General features: G+C 51.9%; 1 protein-coding gene across 10 annotated transcripts in view; it reads right to left on the minus strand.

Annotated features, from left to right (window-relative positions):
- The window catches only part of ATP2B2 (ATPase plasma membrane Ca2+ transporting 2), a 363,500-nt gene that overhangs the window by 279,862 nt on the left and 68,168 nt on the right, over positions 1 to 15,470 (minus strand). For 9 of the 10 annotated variants that reach the window (XM_043886410.1, XM_043886420.1, XM_043886417.1 and 6 more), the window contains exon 2: positions 5,934 to 5,978. The exons of the other annotated variant lie outside the window; for it this stretch is intronic. The gene's annotated coding sequence lies outside the window, so the exon portion shown is untranslated. The remainder of the gene's footprint in view (positions 1 to 5,933; positions 5,979 to 15,470) is intronic. 10 annotated transcript variants of the gene reach the window in all.

Below are 15,470 nucleotides of genomic sequence, written 5' to 3' on the forward strand. Positions count from 1 at the left end.
TGTCTGATGGAGTCAGGTTTCCTAGTTCCCTTCTTCTTGAAAGCCAAGGTGAGCCTCCACCCTCCCGAACCCGCACAGCACCCTGGGCCTCATCCCTCTCCCCATCGCCTCTTTCCCTCCCTCCCTTCCCTTACATAGGAAGATTTAGGCAGGAGATATTACCACCTGCCAGAGGGAAGCTTGGTCCAATCTCTCCCAGCTTTAGCCCACTCCTCTGTGAAATGGGCGGTGTGGGGAGGGCCCTGCTGGCTGGGATGCGCCATGCGTCTGTCGAGCCCAGCAGAGCCGCATACACTGTCAGAGGTACGGACGGAAGAGCCCCTGATGACCACAGAAGTTATCAGGGTGTATCCTACCCAGCTGGGGTCCTTGGGCTGTCTCTCTCAACAGGTGGCATGAGCCCACTCAGCCAGGATGTGCCCATTTCATGGGTGGGGGGCCAGGACCTGAGGCTCCCAGGTGTGCCTCTGCAGATCTGAGGTGTTTCAGAATCAAACCGCTGCCAGATCCCACCTCAGACGGCAGTCTCCTGATTGCACCATCTGTCTGTTAGGACAGGGGTTCCCATCCACTCCTGAATGAGGGTAATGGCTCCTGGTTTCCACAGGGCGTTTCTGGGAAGTGCCTTCCCCCTACAGGTTACGTCGTGATTGTGCACCCTGACAGGGGTGGGCAGAGCCCACTGTCCCCATGTCATAGATGAGGGATGAGAAGGTTGTGAGCAGAGACACACCCCCACCATGGGAGAGCATGTGGGGTGGCTGGGGGCCAGGCAGGGGCCTCTCAGCCCACTGCTCCTCTGTCTCCTGGGCTGGCTCCTCGCTTCCCAAACTGTGCTCCCGAAGCACAACCCTTGGCTCTTTTTTTCTCCCTAAGGACACTCACTTCCTGATTTAATCCATCCAGTCCTACTGCTTGAAGTATGATCTATATACTGATCTCTCCCCCAGCTCCAGACTCATAGATCCAACTGCCTCCTCCCCACCTCCACTTGGATGTCTGATTAGCATCTTAAAGTTGACGTGCTCAAAGCACTACCCTTTATTCCCCCACCAAACCTACTATTTCCAGCCCCCACCCCTGGCCTCCCTCCTTCTCCTGGTCTCAGTAAATGGCATCATTATCCAGCCTGTTGTTTAATAAAAAATTAAACTGCTTTCGTCCCTGGTTCCTGGGAAGAAGCCTCTCAATTCTTGGGATTTCCCAAGAGACAGAGGTGTCTCGGTTGTTCTGAGCCCCTGGGATCACACCTGAGTTTATGCTAATGAGTCAGGATGGGAGCTGGTCACCGGAAAGACCAATCAGGGAAGCAGAGGGGTGGGGCTTGAGCCAGCCCCGCCTCCAGGGAGGGGAGGGATAGAGATGCAGTTTAATCATAACTGCTGTATGTATCTCTCCATTCGGCTGGTCTTGACCTGTAGCCTTTATAATAAGACTGCAGTTGTAAGTATAGCATTTCCCCAAGTTCTGTGAGTCATCCTAGTGAGTCATCAAGCCAGAAGGGTTGCAGGAACCCCCAGATTTGTAGCCAGCCCAGTAGAAGTATGGTGGCTGGCGTCTGAGGTGGGGATGCTCTCATTGGGAACGGTGTTCTCTGTCTGGCGGGTCTGTGCTAACTCTGGGTGGTTAGTGCCAGGTTTGAAGATCAGCACTCCAGCAGTGTCAGAATGACGGTGCTCTCCCTACCCAGAGTCACCCAAGATTCCTCTCCTTCCCTCATCCCCCACATCCAATGACAGACTGAGTCCCATGAGCTCAACCTTCACATCTGTTCAGTACATGGCCACTTCTCCCCACCACCACTGCCCTGACTGGGTCCAGCCCCAGCACCTCTCACCTGAAATTATGGCCGCCACTGAAGCCTCCTCCCTATCTCCCTGCTTTCCCCTTGCCTCTGGCTGCCTACTCTCCACACAGCAACTGGGGGCTGAAAGTTGGCCATGCAAGCCGGTTTGAAACCTTGCATGCCTACCCCCGTCCACCCTGGCGTTAAAGCAGAGTCTTTGCCATATGGCCCTCACTTCCCTCCCTGACATCACAGCCACCTCATGTTCCCCTGCTCTGTCCCTTTGGCCACACTAGCTTCTCCATGTCCCCAGATTAGCTTTGGCCTGCCTCAAGACTTCTGCTTTTCCCTTTGACCTGGAATGTGCTCATTCCTTACATTCAATCTGAAAGGCCACCTCCTCCAAGAAGCCTTCCCTGATTACCTTCTATAAAACTGCCTCCCCTCCTCCCTTCCCCACCTCCTCTCCCTGGCTTCACTCTTGTCTGTAGCCTGGACAGCCGGAGAGATGGGGTTTTGTTTTGTTGTTCACTGTCCTGCTCCCTTAATGGAACGGCAGCTCTTGAGCGCAGGGGCCACACCTGATCTGCTTGCTGCTGTTCTCCCAGCACTCGACTCAACAAATGACTGTCAAATGAATGAATAAACAGGTGCCACCAAGAAAGCTGGTCAGACTCTGGGAAGGGTATTGTACCAATGACATGGTGTCTCATTGAATCTTCGCTTTGCCACTGGTTTTCTAAAGATGTATTCACAGGGATGTGGAAAGAAGTGCAAGAGGGCCATACAGTTCAAGCAGTTTGAGTGAAAGGAAAAGAAATGTTTTCTTAGTAGGTAACCAACAGACGCTCTGAAAGCAAAATGTGCCAGGTCATTTACTCTAGAAGTTACTGAGAGGTTAAAGGCAAAAGAGACAACTGGGAAAAATTCACAGAACGTGGAATTTCCCGACCCGGGTCTTATTTTTCCCATTTCCAAGTTGTGTCGCTCTGGGTGAGGGCCATCCTCCTCTGAGCCTCAGTTTTGTTATCTGTGTGATGGGAAGGATGCTGACAATGCCTCCTGGCCTGTGTCCCAGAGTCGCTGTGAGGGTCCCGTGAGAGGCGGGCAGAAGCAGGACCATCAGCTGCTACTCAGTCCACTCCTGTGCTAACACCCACCAGGACATTCAGGCAAGAAGCAAAGTCAGGGACTGCCCCGGTGGCCCAGTGGTGAAGAGCCCACCTGCCAATGTGGGGAGCGTGGGCTGCATCCCTGTCCCAGGAGGATCCTACGTGCCACGGAGCAACTAAGCCCATGCACCACAACTACTGAGTCTATGCCCCAGAGCCCAGGAGCCACAGCTACTGAAGCCCACGTGCCCTGGAGCCCACGCTCCACGGCAAGAGAAGCCGCCTCAATGAGAGGCTTCACACTGCAGCTGGAGAGTAGGCCCCACTTGCCGCAACTGGAGACAAGCTCACAGCAACGAAGATCCAGCGCGCTAAAAAATAAATAAACAGTTTTTGAAAAAGAAATAAAGTCAGTACCGAGTGGATCTCTAGGAATAATGGCCAGTTTTTTCTCTGTCAGGAAAGATGCTGAAGGAAGAGATTTTGCTGAGTTAGAGGAAAATGCTAAACAAAGTTGTCATGCTTCATGGGGACAAATTTTCTCATTTGATCATCCCTTCAGCAACTCTGAAATCCTGGGCACAGTCTTGGAGCCCAGCCTGGGCCCTGACATGGGACCCCAGGCAGGTGGTCTCCCCTGTCCCCAGATACTGAGGTCCCTGTTGGCCGACTTGCCGGGGCCACTGTGAGTCAGAGGCCCTCTGAGTGGCTGGCAGTTGGACTATCGGAGCTCAGTGTGGGGTGAGGTTTGGCAAAGGCATTTCCAAATACCTCTGCAAGTGTCCTACTATCTGCCTTTGCCTAAATTGCAAAAGTGTACTCACTCGTGACTCTCCTCCTTTCTACCCACATCTTGACTGTCATTCGCTTCTGTTTACTTCCCCATGGCCACCGTCAAGTCCAGGCTACCAGGATGACTGCATCAGCCTCCCAACTGTCCCACTGTCCCCCCAGCTCCCAGCCATCCATTCACTCCACAGCAGCAGCCAGATCATGCCTATTTGAAATAAATATTCAAGACATGGAAGCAACCTAAATGTCCCCTGACAGAGGAATGGATAAAGAAGATGTGGTACATATATACAATGGACTATTACTCAGCCATTGAAAAGGATGAAATGATGCCACTTGTAGCAAAATGGATGAACCTAGAAATTGTTATACTGACTGAATTAAGTCAAATAGAGAAGAAGAAATATCCTAGGACATCCCTTATATGCAGAATCGAAAAAAGAAATGATACAAATGAACTTATTTACAAAACAGAAGCACACTCACGGACTAGAGAACCAACTTACGGCTGCCAGCAGGGAGGATGGAGGAACGGATAGTCAGGGAGTTTGGGATGGACATGTACACACTGCTATATTTAAAATGGATAATCTACAAGGACCTGCTGTATAGCACAGGGAATTCTGCTCAATGTTTTGTGGAAGCCTGGGCGGGAAGGGGTTATGGGGGAGAATGGATACATGTAGCCCTATGGCTGAGTCCCTCTGCTGTCCACTTGAAACTATCACATTGTTAATTGGCTACATGCCAAAATAAAATAAAAAGTTTTTTTTTTAAGTCTGCCATCCTCCTTCCAATAAAGAAAAAACAAAAGCAGACCATGTCCAGCTTTGACAGATCTTTAATCCTTCCCCACTACCGCCTTTTACTTCTCCATCTAAACTTACCTGCCCATGTCCTAGCTCCTCAAACCCTGCCATCTGCTGAGGCTAATCTGATCAGAGAGGTTCTACAATGGACATACATGCCCAAGGCTTACTAGACCACTCCAGATAGCAGAGTAAAAATAATGCAGTAATACACACTTACTATGTGAAACTCGGAGAACACAGAAAATCCAAATCGCGTATTCTCTCCTAACTAACCTATGGATGACATTTGGTCAGAAGCTTTCAAGCCTTCCTCATCCTTTCCCGGGGGTGACGCAGGTGGTGGCAATGTGGGCACTGTGGCAGGCCAGCGGGGAGGGGTTTTGGTGGAGACGGCTGTCTCCTATCAAATGCCCTGGTGTGCGTAGGTGCTCAGTCGTTCAGTTGTGTCTGACTCTGTGTGACCCCTTGGACTGTAGCCTGCCAGGCTTCTCTGTCCGTGGGATTCTCTAAGGCAAGAACACTGGAGTGGGTTGCCATTTCCTACTACGGGGGTATCTTCCTGACCCAGGGATCAAACCTGCATCTCCTGCATTGGCCGGCGGATTGTTTACCACTGAGCCACCTGGGAAGCCCCAAATTCCCTGGCGTGACTGCTGATTCCACTGAGCCCTGCACACACCCACCCCGTGGAAGGACAATTTCTCTGATTGCTCCAAGGCTGCGAGTGAAGTGGCAGCCCATGGCCATTGACAGAACTCCCAGGCAGCCCCCCAGGCAAAGGGGCTGTGTTTCCTAACGTCTGTAAACGAATGGACAGTCATGAAGCTCCAGGAACGTCCTCTGTGGGCTTCCAGGCCCTTGTTCCATTCCAGGCCCCACGGAGGCTGAGCCAAGGCCCTCCCCGCAGGGCTCCCCTTTCTCAAGTCCCCGAGTCAATAATACCCCCTCGGTGTGGCTGACCTCAGTCACATAATAACTGAAAAATAATCCAATGGCGTTAAAAGATACTGAAGTGTGAATGACTGAAATGAGAGCTGTGTAACCCGCCCAGGAACATGGGTCTTTATCTCAAAAGGACACGGGCTAGCCCAAGCGCCCCTCTGTTTTGGTGGAACGTCACGGCGAGGTAAGGCGGCAACACGCAGGCCCTGCCGGACGTAAGGGGAAAGTCACAGCCGCGGGATGTGTGTCCAAACCGCAGCTTCCCTTCTGCTTCTTGCTTCCTTTTCCTCCCCCGCCACCCGCAGGTACTCAGGGGTCAAGGAGTGAAGTGTCGGTGTCAGGAGGGGCTAGGGAGGCCCGCGGGTGGCTGACTGTACAGACAAGTGGTTTGCAACCCAGGGGTTTCCTAATGGGGCTACTGATGGCGCTGAAGTGTAAACGGGATGCAGAGCACCCCAGGTGAACCAGGGGTCTCAGTCTCACACTCACCTGTCTCCTGGGCCGTCCTCAGTCCACACTCCAGGTGCGGGAAGCCTACAAGCAAAGATCAGAAAAGCCTGTCAGAGGGGTCTGTGTTTTCTGGGCTCCAGACCAGTGGCCAGGGATCTGAAGCTGACTGTTTGAAATTTAGTATTTGCTTAAAATTTCATGTTTGAACTGATCCCAGTATTTAGAAGCCAAGGATGGTGGATGATAACGGTGAGTGCTCACTCGTGCCTGACTCTTTGCCACCCCCAGCCCAGTAGCCCAGGAAGTGCCTCTGTCCATGGGATTTCCCAGGCACAAATACTGGAGCGGGTTGCCATTTCCTTCTCAAGGGGATCTTCCTGACCCAGGGATCAAACCTGCCTACCCTGAGTCTCTAGCATTGCAGGCAGATTCTTTACTGCTGAGCCACCGGGGGAGCCCAGAAGCTGAGGGACTGCATGTAAAAGCCTATCTTTCTGACTCCTCCCAGGAGAGCTGCACCTCTGGGCTACGTGTGGATAGGAAAGTGATGGGCTGGGGTCGAGCGGGGCTGTCCTCTTGGCTCTGCCGGGCTCCCTACCTGATCTTTCCCTTCTCTGCTCCAGACACACAGACAGAATTCTGGGACAGGTGATGGGGGCAGGGGGGAGATCCCAGGCCCATCCCTTGGAGTAATCAAGGTGAGAAGATGGAATCAGATTCCAGGTGAAGTTGGGGTCAGGGGTCCTGCTGCCCCCTCCCCAGGATCCCTATCCTGTACCTTGCTCTGCAGCTCTGGGGAGCTGTAGGAGGCAGGGTCTTGAGAGGCTCATAAAGGACCTCTTGACAAAGTTTTGAGCAGCAGTGGTACAGTTCCCCTGGCGGGAGGAAAACGTTCATCACTACCATCCCTCATCTGGAAGCAGGTGGGAGGAAGAAATAGTTTCCAGACCTAGGCACAGAATGGACTGCAAGGAAAGACCCCTGATGGGAGCTGTCACCTCTGGGCAAGGCACGCAGCCAGCCCTAGGGGATCCCCAGGGGACAGCTGGAAGACTGAATACTTCAACAGCTCCCTGCCCCTCACTCTGGGGCTTGCCAGGGTTCCCCACTGGCAGAGCCAACAGGAAGCTGGGAGTCGGGGGCAGGTGCTGAATGGATGCAGCCCTCTGGGTCTCCTCCCAGCACAGCAGGGGAGAAGGGCGGCCAGCAGGTCTCCAGGGGTGAATGGCAGAGTCCAGCGCAGCGGCCCTGCCTCCCACTCCCCTGCCCTGTTCACAAACTGGATCCATACCTAAGCCAAGGCTGACCAGGTCCTTCAAGGTGTCAGAAGCTCAGTTCCATCCCAACAGCTATTAGCTGTCCCTAATTGTGTCAGAGCCTCTCTATTCTGCTCACTTGGCCTTGCCTGAATTTTCCGCCCCTCCTCTAGCTGCCCCCCTGTCCCCTCGCACCTGGAGCTACATCCACCAACAAGTTCAGGGCCCTGGGCTCCCATCGCCACCCCAACCTGTCCTCTTTCACTGGACACCATCAAATTCCCCTCCCTACAGAGCCAGGCTGTGCTCTTCCCGGAAAGACAGCCCAGGGATCCCAGAGATTGGGGTGCAGAGCTGCAGGGGATCCACTGGCACGAGGCTGACACAGACCCCCCTCCCCAAACCACTTGTGGGAAAAGCACGTGCCTCGCAAGGGGTAGCCACCTGCAGTTTCGTGGAAGCCAGAGCAGCCAGAAGGGACCTGGGAGATCGCCTGCTCCATACAGAGGGAGAGACTGAGGCCAGGAGAGCTGGGAGGGCTGCCCTGGTCACAGCCAGAAGGCGGCAGAGCCCGTGTCCAGTTGTCCTGCCAGGCTGTCCCTGCCTCCCAGTCTGGGACACACGAGGGCCCGGCCGAGTCAGGAGACTGGTGTCAGGCTGTTTCCTCGATAACGATTTTACTAGTGAACACCAACATCAAGGGATCCCAGTTCATCCTCTCCTCATCCCAAATCTGTGAGGCAGGTACTGCAGTATTGCGACAGAAGAGGAAGATGAGCTCCAGAGGAGTTATCTGCCGTGCCTTAGACCAGCACATCGGGTGAGGTCTGTTGCCGGGGCAACAACATCGATGACAATAATATTAAAAATGAGAGTTGCCAACTAGGATGTTTTTCCCAAGCTGGCCCCTTACCGAGGGCCTCAAACACATCATCCCAGGAAATGTTTTGTTGGTGTTGGGAGTTTAACTTTTTCTAACTTTGGTTAGAATGCAGAGGGTATATATATTTCCAGCTTTACTGAGATATAATTGATGTATAACATGTAAGTTTAAGGTGCACCTGTCATTAGATAGACATACTGCAAAGTGATGATCACTGTAGCATTAGCTAATACCTGCATCATATCACATAATTACCATTTCTTTTTCCTGCTCGCTTAACAACTTTCTAGCATATATACCCCATAGTTTTAACTAGACAGGATTTGCTGTTGTTAGTCGCTAAGTCATGTCCAACTCTTTGCGACTCCCATCGATTGTAGCCCACCAAGATCCTCTGTCCATTGAATTTCCCAGGCTAGAATACTGGAGTTGGTTACCAATTCCTCTCCAGGGGATCTTCCCAACCCAGGGATCAAACCCACATCTCCTGCATTGCAGGCAGATTCTTTACCACTGAGCCACCTGGGAAGCCCCTAGCTATGGGTTGTTCACCTGGTTCCTGACTATTTAGTTCCACACACTCATTTTCTGAGCCTCTTTGGGCCTCTCCCTGATATTCAGCCCATGTGAGGCAGAAAGCAGAATCAGTCACCAGTCATGACAAGTGTCCTTCCGTGATGTTCTAGGGGCCTCCCCAGGCTGGGCTGGGTCCACCTGCTCCCTACTCCAGGCCTTGAACTCATGCACACGGTGGCCAGGGCCCAGGCTGGACTTATGAGTGGGCAGCCAGGACTGCTCATGAGCGGTGCCCTGTCTTCTCCAACAGGGACTGTGAGGATGAAAGACTGATGAGCAACCTGTCCTCGCTGGTGAATCTTTAATCACGGAAGAAAGGAGACCCCAGCCCCCGGCCCAGGCAGGCCGGCAGGGACGGTGGCACTTGGATATCACCAATGTTAACATTTTGTCCACACAGACACAGCCATGAACCCTGCATCCACGTTTTCTTGTCCATAAGTAAAGGTGAAAGGGCAGGAGGGGTGACTGGTGGGAAAACGGCCAGATTCCCAGCCTAGGAAGTGCTGCAGAGACGTGAGGATGAGTGAGACCAGGTACACAAGGCCTGGGGCAGGTCCGGGCACGGGGGCAGAGGGTGTGGAGGCCTGAAGGCCAGGCCTACGGTCAGTCAAGACTCCTGCCCTCCTACACTGCAGGTGACCACGCCTCGCATCCCAGATACTCTTACAGTGAACCAGCAGAGACAGCGCTGAGCTCAGAGCATGGTCCGTGGGTGGGCGGGGGTGGTCCCAACCCCCAACCTCAGGTCACTGGCCCCAGAGAGCAGGATGCCTGTGGGACTGCTGTTTAGTTGCCCAGTCATGTCTGACTCCTTTGAAACTCCCATAGACTATATCCCACCAGGCTCCTCTGTCCATGGGGTTTCCCAGGCAAGAATACTAGAGTGGGTTGCCATTTCCTCCCCCAGATCAGGGATCAAACCCGTGTCTCCTGCACTGCAGGCGGATTCTTTACCACTGAGCCACCTGGGACGCCTGCCTGTGGGATTACGCACAACCCAATTCCATCCAATTTTACAAGCCAGGCCATAAGGAGAAATGAAGGCCTGGGTTCAAATCTCCACTTTGTCACTTACTTGCCCATGTTCTCGAGCAAGTCACTTCTACCTCCCATGCCTCAGTTTTCTCTTCCATAACATGGGAACAGAAATAGCCACTGGAGAGAGCCGCGATGGAGATAAAAGGAGAGGATGCAGGGGGATATATGGAGGGCTGGCGCACGTGTGCCTGGCAGTGCTGAATTCTTGATAAGCATTAACAATAACAAAGAATGAACCAGTAGCTCTGCTCTCAAACTGCTTACAAACTAGTGTGGATCTCACACTGGCTAAGAACAAAACTCACAATAAAGATGAAGGGTAAAACGACACTATAAAACATCCAGAATGAGAACTCAGGGTGAGGGCATCACTTTGATAGAGGCAGCAATCAGGGTGGGGGAAGGGCTTCCTGGAAGAGGGGACCTGGAAAACAGGCTTCCAAGTGTTTCCATGTTTTTGTGAGCTCAGGGAGATTACTATCTCCTCAGGTTCCCACCCATCCCCATCCTGAAGTCCCTTTTCAGCAAAGTGGGCATCGATGAGGTTCTAGAGTATACCTGGTTCTCAGTGACACCACTGTATGGCCAATAAAGTCACAAAGCGTTGGCTCGCAGGGGCCTCAGCTTTTCTAATACATATCCTGCCTCTTCCAGGAATCTCCCCAGGATTGCTTCAGCCCACGTGGATTCCACGCTTTTCACATGGCACCAGCAGTCAAAGCCCAAACCAAATGCCCTATACAGCCTGCTGGCAGGGAAGGAGTACTGGATTCTGGTCCCAGCTTGGTCCTCTGCTCCCTGTGAGATGTTGGCCGAGAGCCAGGTTCTTCCAGTCATCATGTACAGATGTGAGAGTTGGACCATAAAGAAGGACAGTGCTGAAGAATGAAGGCTTTCCAACTGTGGTGCTAGAGAGGACTCTTCAGAGTCCCTTGGATAGCAAGGAGATCAAACCAGTCAATCCTAAAGGAAATCAGTCCTGAATATTCATTGGAAGGACTAATGCTGAAGCTCCAATACTCTGGCCACCTGATGTGAAGAACTGACTCATTAGAAAAGACCCTGATGCTGGGAAAGATTGAAGACAGGAGAAGGGGGTGACAGAGGATGAGATGGTTGGATGGCATCACCGACTCGATGGACATGGGTTTGAGCAAACTCCAGGAGACAGTGGAGACAGAGAGTCTGGTGTTCTATAGTCCATGGGGTCGCAGAGTTGGAAACAACTTAGCAAGTGAACAACAGCCACTCTCTGGGCCTCGGTTTCCTTATCTGTGACCAAGGGGTTGGACTAGAATAGAGTCCCCCTGAATAAACTCTAGGGAAGCACCAGCCTTTTGAGACGCTCCCTTTAGCCCCTGCCACCCTGGTATATTTCACAAACTGATGAACACATGAGGCTCTGATAAGTCCTGCAACACAGACTGACTTAGCTTTGCTTAATGCAGCATTTACCAAACTAACTTTTGACTTTCAGACTTTTTAAGGAGCAATGTCTAGTTGCTGTTGTTTAGTCGCTATGTCGTGTCTGACTCTTTTGCAACCTCATGGACTGTAACCCACCAGGCTCCTCTGTCCATGGGATTTCCCAGGGAAGAATACTGGAGTGGGTTGCCATTTCCTTCTCCAGCAGATCTTCCAGATCCAGGGATTGAACCGAGGTCTCCTGCATTGGCAGGTGGATTCTTTACCACTGAGTCACCAGGGAAGCCCTTTCCTGGTATAATGCTGGGTTACGTGCCCACTCAAACTGTACCTGTGGAGTTGATCCTATTTGAGCTGGAAGGAGGATGGAAAGAGATGAAGTATAAATAGGACTCTTTTCCAAGGGATGAGAAGAAAAAGCAGAGTGGTCAAATCGCCCACAAATCTAGACATTTTTGGGGGCCCACGGTAGGCTACCCACAAGTATGTCACAAGGGTATATTGATTATTTTGAATGTCTATTAACACCTACAAAACTAGCATTTCTCAGAACCCACTTTGGGAATGCTGGCCTCAAAGAGCTCTCAGGTACCCTCAGTTCTGTCAATAAGGGGATTCAATAAGAGTCTGAGGTGTGGAATTTCACCCTCTGGGTGATTGCTCCAAAATGTCTCGGCTGCATTTCTGGCCAAGACAGGAGGGCGCCCTCCTCCAGTTCCCGTGGCAGGTGCCACGTCTGGGTGTCTGCCACAGCCAGTCCTGCCCGGCGACCACGGGTGTATCTCCTCCAGCAGAGGACCATAAGCTCTGAGAGAGTGACCACGTTTGGACACCAATGTGTTCCGGGGCTTGACGAGCTCAGTGCCTGAAACACACAGTGTGTGTTCAATAAATATGTCTGGGTACAGGGGTGATGTTTAAAATATTTTACAAGGGGTGTGTACCAAGAGGGACAGAAGCTATAAATAACCTACAGGTGCTTGTCAGTCACACACCAGCCTGCTGGAACGAACAAATGAATGAATGAATGATAAGGCCTGCGTGAGAGAACATAATTATTAACCAGAGAGAAAAAAGCACTTACTAAGACAAAGCCCAGACTTTCTTTTTTTTTCTTTAACATTTTTTCCCCTTCTCTGTTTTTCTGGCTTCGCTGTTCAGATCTGGGCAGTGGGGGCTGGGTGCTACGAAGATGACCCCTCCTCCAGTGCCCCAGGCGGGAGCCAAGGCCAGAGGAAAAAGTGGGCTTTCCTGTGTCTTCAACAGAGCTGGCAGCAGGTTCAGCATTTCAAATATCCTCCTGAAATCTGAATCCAAAACAGAGCATTTTTTCAAGTAAATAATACCCTTGAAGTCCGTGGCTGCGGGAGGCACCACAGCCCCCAGAATTTCAGAGGTGAGGCAGCGTAGGGAGCCGTGGGAGCACAGCGCACCCCAAACCTGGGTCTCCTGGCTCTCCCAGGCTGCCTGGCTTCCAGGGGTGAGAAGAGTGGGCACACTTCAGGCCTTAGAGTAGCTAAGAGACATTTTTCTCTGATCAGACCTGCTAATGCCACAGGGAGATTCAGGAAGGCTTCACCCTGGGGGTGGTCATGGGCTTTGGGATCCCTGGGTCAAGGCAGGGTGGGGTTGGAGGAGATGGGATGGAGGAGTCTGGTGGCTGCAGGTGAGATGAGAACGGGCCAGGGTCCTCTCCGAGCGACAGGCAGCACCTGATGCCGTTGGGCTCGCGGATGGCACGGCTTCAGATTTCCATATTGGTTTCTCTCCTGCATCAGGATTTGCAGCAGACACCCCCTGGCTTGAGTTACAGAATCCGGCTCACGGCTTCCTGACCCTTGGCTTCTGGGAGGCTTGCAGAGGTAGTGTGAGTGGCTGGGGAGGGGGCAGGCCCGGGGTACATTCAGAGGGCACAGGAGAGAGAGAGGGAAGCGCCTCTGTGAGGAGTGATGCCCACACCCACGGACCCTCCAGGGCTGACCCCTCCCCACCACCACCCCGTGCTATCCAGGCACACTGTGGGGAAAACTAGTCTGTACACAGTCTCCGCGTAGTCCTGTCTCACCTCTAACACCTGCCCAACCTCCCTCTAAGCTCTTTCCTAACCAGACCTGCAGGCCTCCACCAGTGGGAAGCAATGTCCACCTCGAATCTAACTAGCAGTTTGCCTTTTTTTTAAAAGTATCTTTATGGTTACTTTCTATTTATAACAGCTGTACCATTTTTCCCCATTTATGGGGGGCAATAAGGTTTCATTTGCCAGCATGAGGGTCTGTTCCAATGAGTCCCTGATGCTGGGAAAGACTGAGGGCATGATGAGAAGGGGGCAACAGAGGATGAGATAGTTGGGTAGCGTCACTGATTCAATGCACATGAGTTTGAGCAAACTCCAGGAGATAGTAAAGGACAGGGAAGCTTGGCACACTGCAGTCCATGGGGTTGCAAAGAATTGGACATGACTTAGCAACTAAACAACAAGGTTTCATTTTGGTTTTTTTAAAAAGTGAGTTCCTTTGAATAAAAAGACAGAGTGCTTTTCAGGACAAGTGATCTCATGTACAGGTGAGGCGGGGGCAGGTGAATGACTGGAGTCTGGGCAACGCTCATGGAGTCCAACCTGCCCACATTGCAGGTGGGAATACTAGGTCCAGAGGGCAGCGGCCCTCCCCGGGCACACGGCCAGTTAACTGCAAGGGTTGAGACGAAGAACTCAGGGCCTTTCTCTGGGCCATCTCTTCCTTGTGCAGCCAGGCTATGAAGATCTCCCTGAGTGTGTGGTCCTCGCCAGGCAGGGGAAATGTGCCCTCAGAGACCTGTTGCCACCAGGGAACTGGGGCCCTGAAGAGGCTGGACCTGAGCTGCATTCATCTCTTTACCCCACAGCCAGGCGCAGAACTGGTGTTCAGTGAGAATGTGGTCAGAGGGACAGATGGGTGGATGGCAGATGGATGGGTAGAAAGTTCAGTGGGTGGCTGGATGGAACAGTTGAAGAATCAGAAAAGTGGATAGATGGGAGAGAAGGGGATGGATGGAGAAATTAATGAATTAATTCCATGGCTGATGACTTACACTCTCCCTCCCTACTTAATCCATCCAACGGTATCCATTGTTAGAGAACTAGCAGAAATTTCTCTAAGACAAAAGAATTTATGGTGCAATTTCAGATACCATGACAGACTGGTAGAAACAAAGACCCTTTCTCTGTCCCCATTTCACCAGTAAGACTTCGAGGCAAAATTGAGTGACCCTGCCCAGGGAGCCCAGAATCTCAGGTTCTCATGTTGTTTTAGTCTATGACCTTGGATGAATTTGGGCTTCCCTGGTGGCTCAGCTGGTAAAGAATTCGCCTGCCATGCGGGAGACCTGGGTTTGATCCCTGGGTTGGGAAGATACCCTGGAGAAGGGAAAGGCTACTCACTCCAGCATTCTGGCCTGGAGAATCCCATGGACTCTATAGTCCATGGGGTCACAGAGAGTCGGACACGACTGAGCGACTTTCACCTTGGATGAATTTGTTCCCTTTGCTGGCCCTTTCTTTTCTCATGTGTAAAGTGGGTGAGGGGTTGTGAGTCAAATGAGTCCTGCTATCTCAGCATCTTATGACCTAACCCCCCACCCCACCCCTGCAGACCTATCTGAGGCCAAAGCCTCCCCGAGCATGACCAACACTGCCAGTAGGAACAGCATCCTTCAGTCAGATTTAGCTTTTCTTAGACATGACCTACACTCAGTCACTCAGTTGTGCCTGACTCTTTGTGACCCCAAGGACTGCAGCACACCAGGCTCCTCTGTCCTCCACTATCTCCCTGAGTTTGCTCAAATTCATGTCCATTGAGTCAGTGATGCCATCCAGTCATCTCATCCTCTGTTGTCCCCCTTCTCCTCCTGCCTTCAATCTTTCCCAGCATCAGGGTCTTTTCCAATGAGTCAATTCTTCACATCAGGTGGCCAAAGTATTGGAGCTTCAGCATCAGTCCTTCCAATAAACATTCAGGGCTGATTTCATTTAGGACTGACTGGTTTGATCTCCTTGCTCTCCAAGGGACTCTGGCTAATACGCAGGAAGTAGTGAATGTGAGGTCCACTGGTATATCCTGTCACCTTTCAATGTGATTTATTAAGGCCCCGGAGCTCAGTCTCAGCCCTTTGGATGAAGGCAGGACCTCCCCAGTGTCCTCAGTGCAGGAGGACTTCCCTGGAGTAGAATGCCCATGCAATCAAGTGATGCCATTTACAATGCCTATGTGAAGACCTGACAGTTTACAACCGCTCTTCACAGCCTTTATCACATTTGATCCTCACAACTGCTGTCAAGTTGGGAGAACTCCAAGCCCAATCTCTTTTGACTCCCTTCTGAAGAATAAAAACAATCATGATGACAATAACTACCGATAG

This window comes from Cervus elaphus, chromosome 24, assembly GCF_910594005.1.
Source record: "Cervus elaphus chromosome 24, mCerEla1.1, whole genome shotgun sequence".
NCBI lineage: Eukaryota > Metazoa > Chordata > Mammalia > Artiodactyla > Cervidae > Cervus > Cervus elaphus.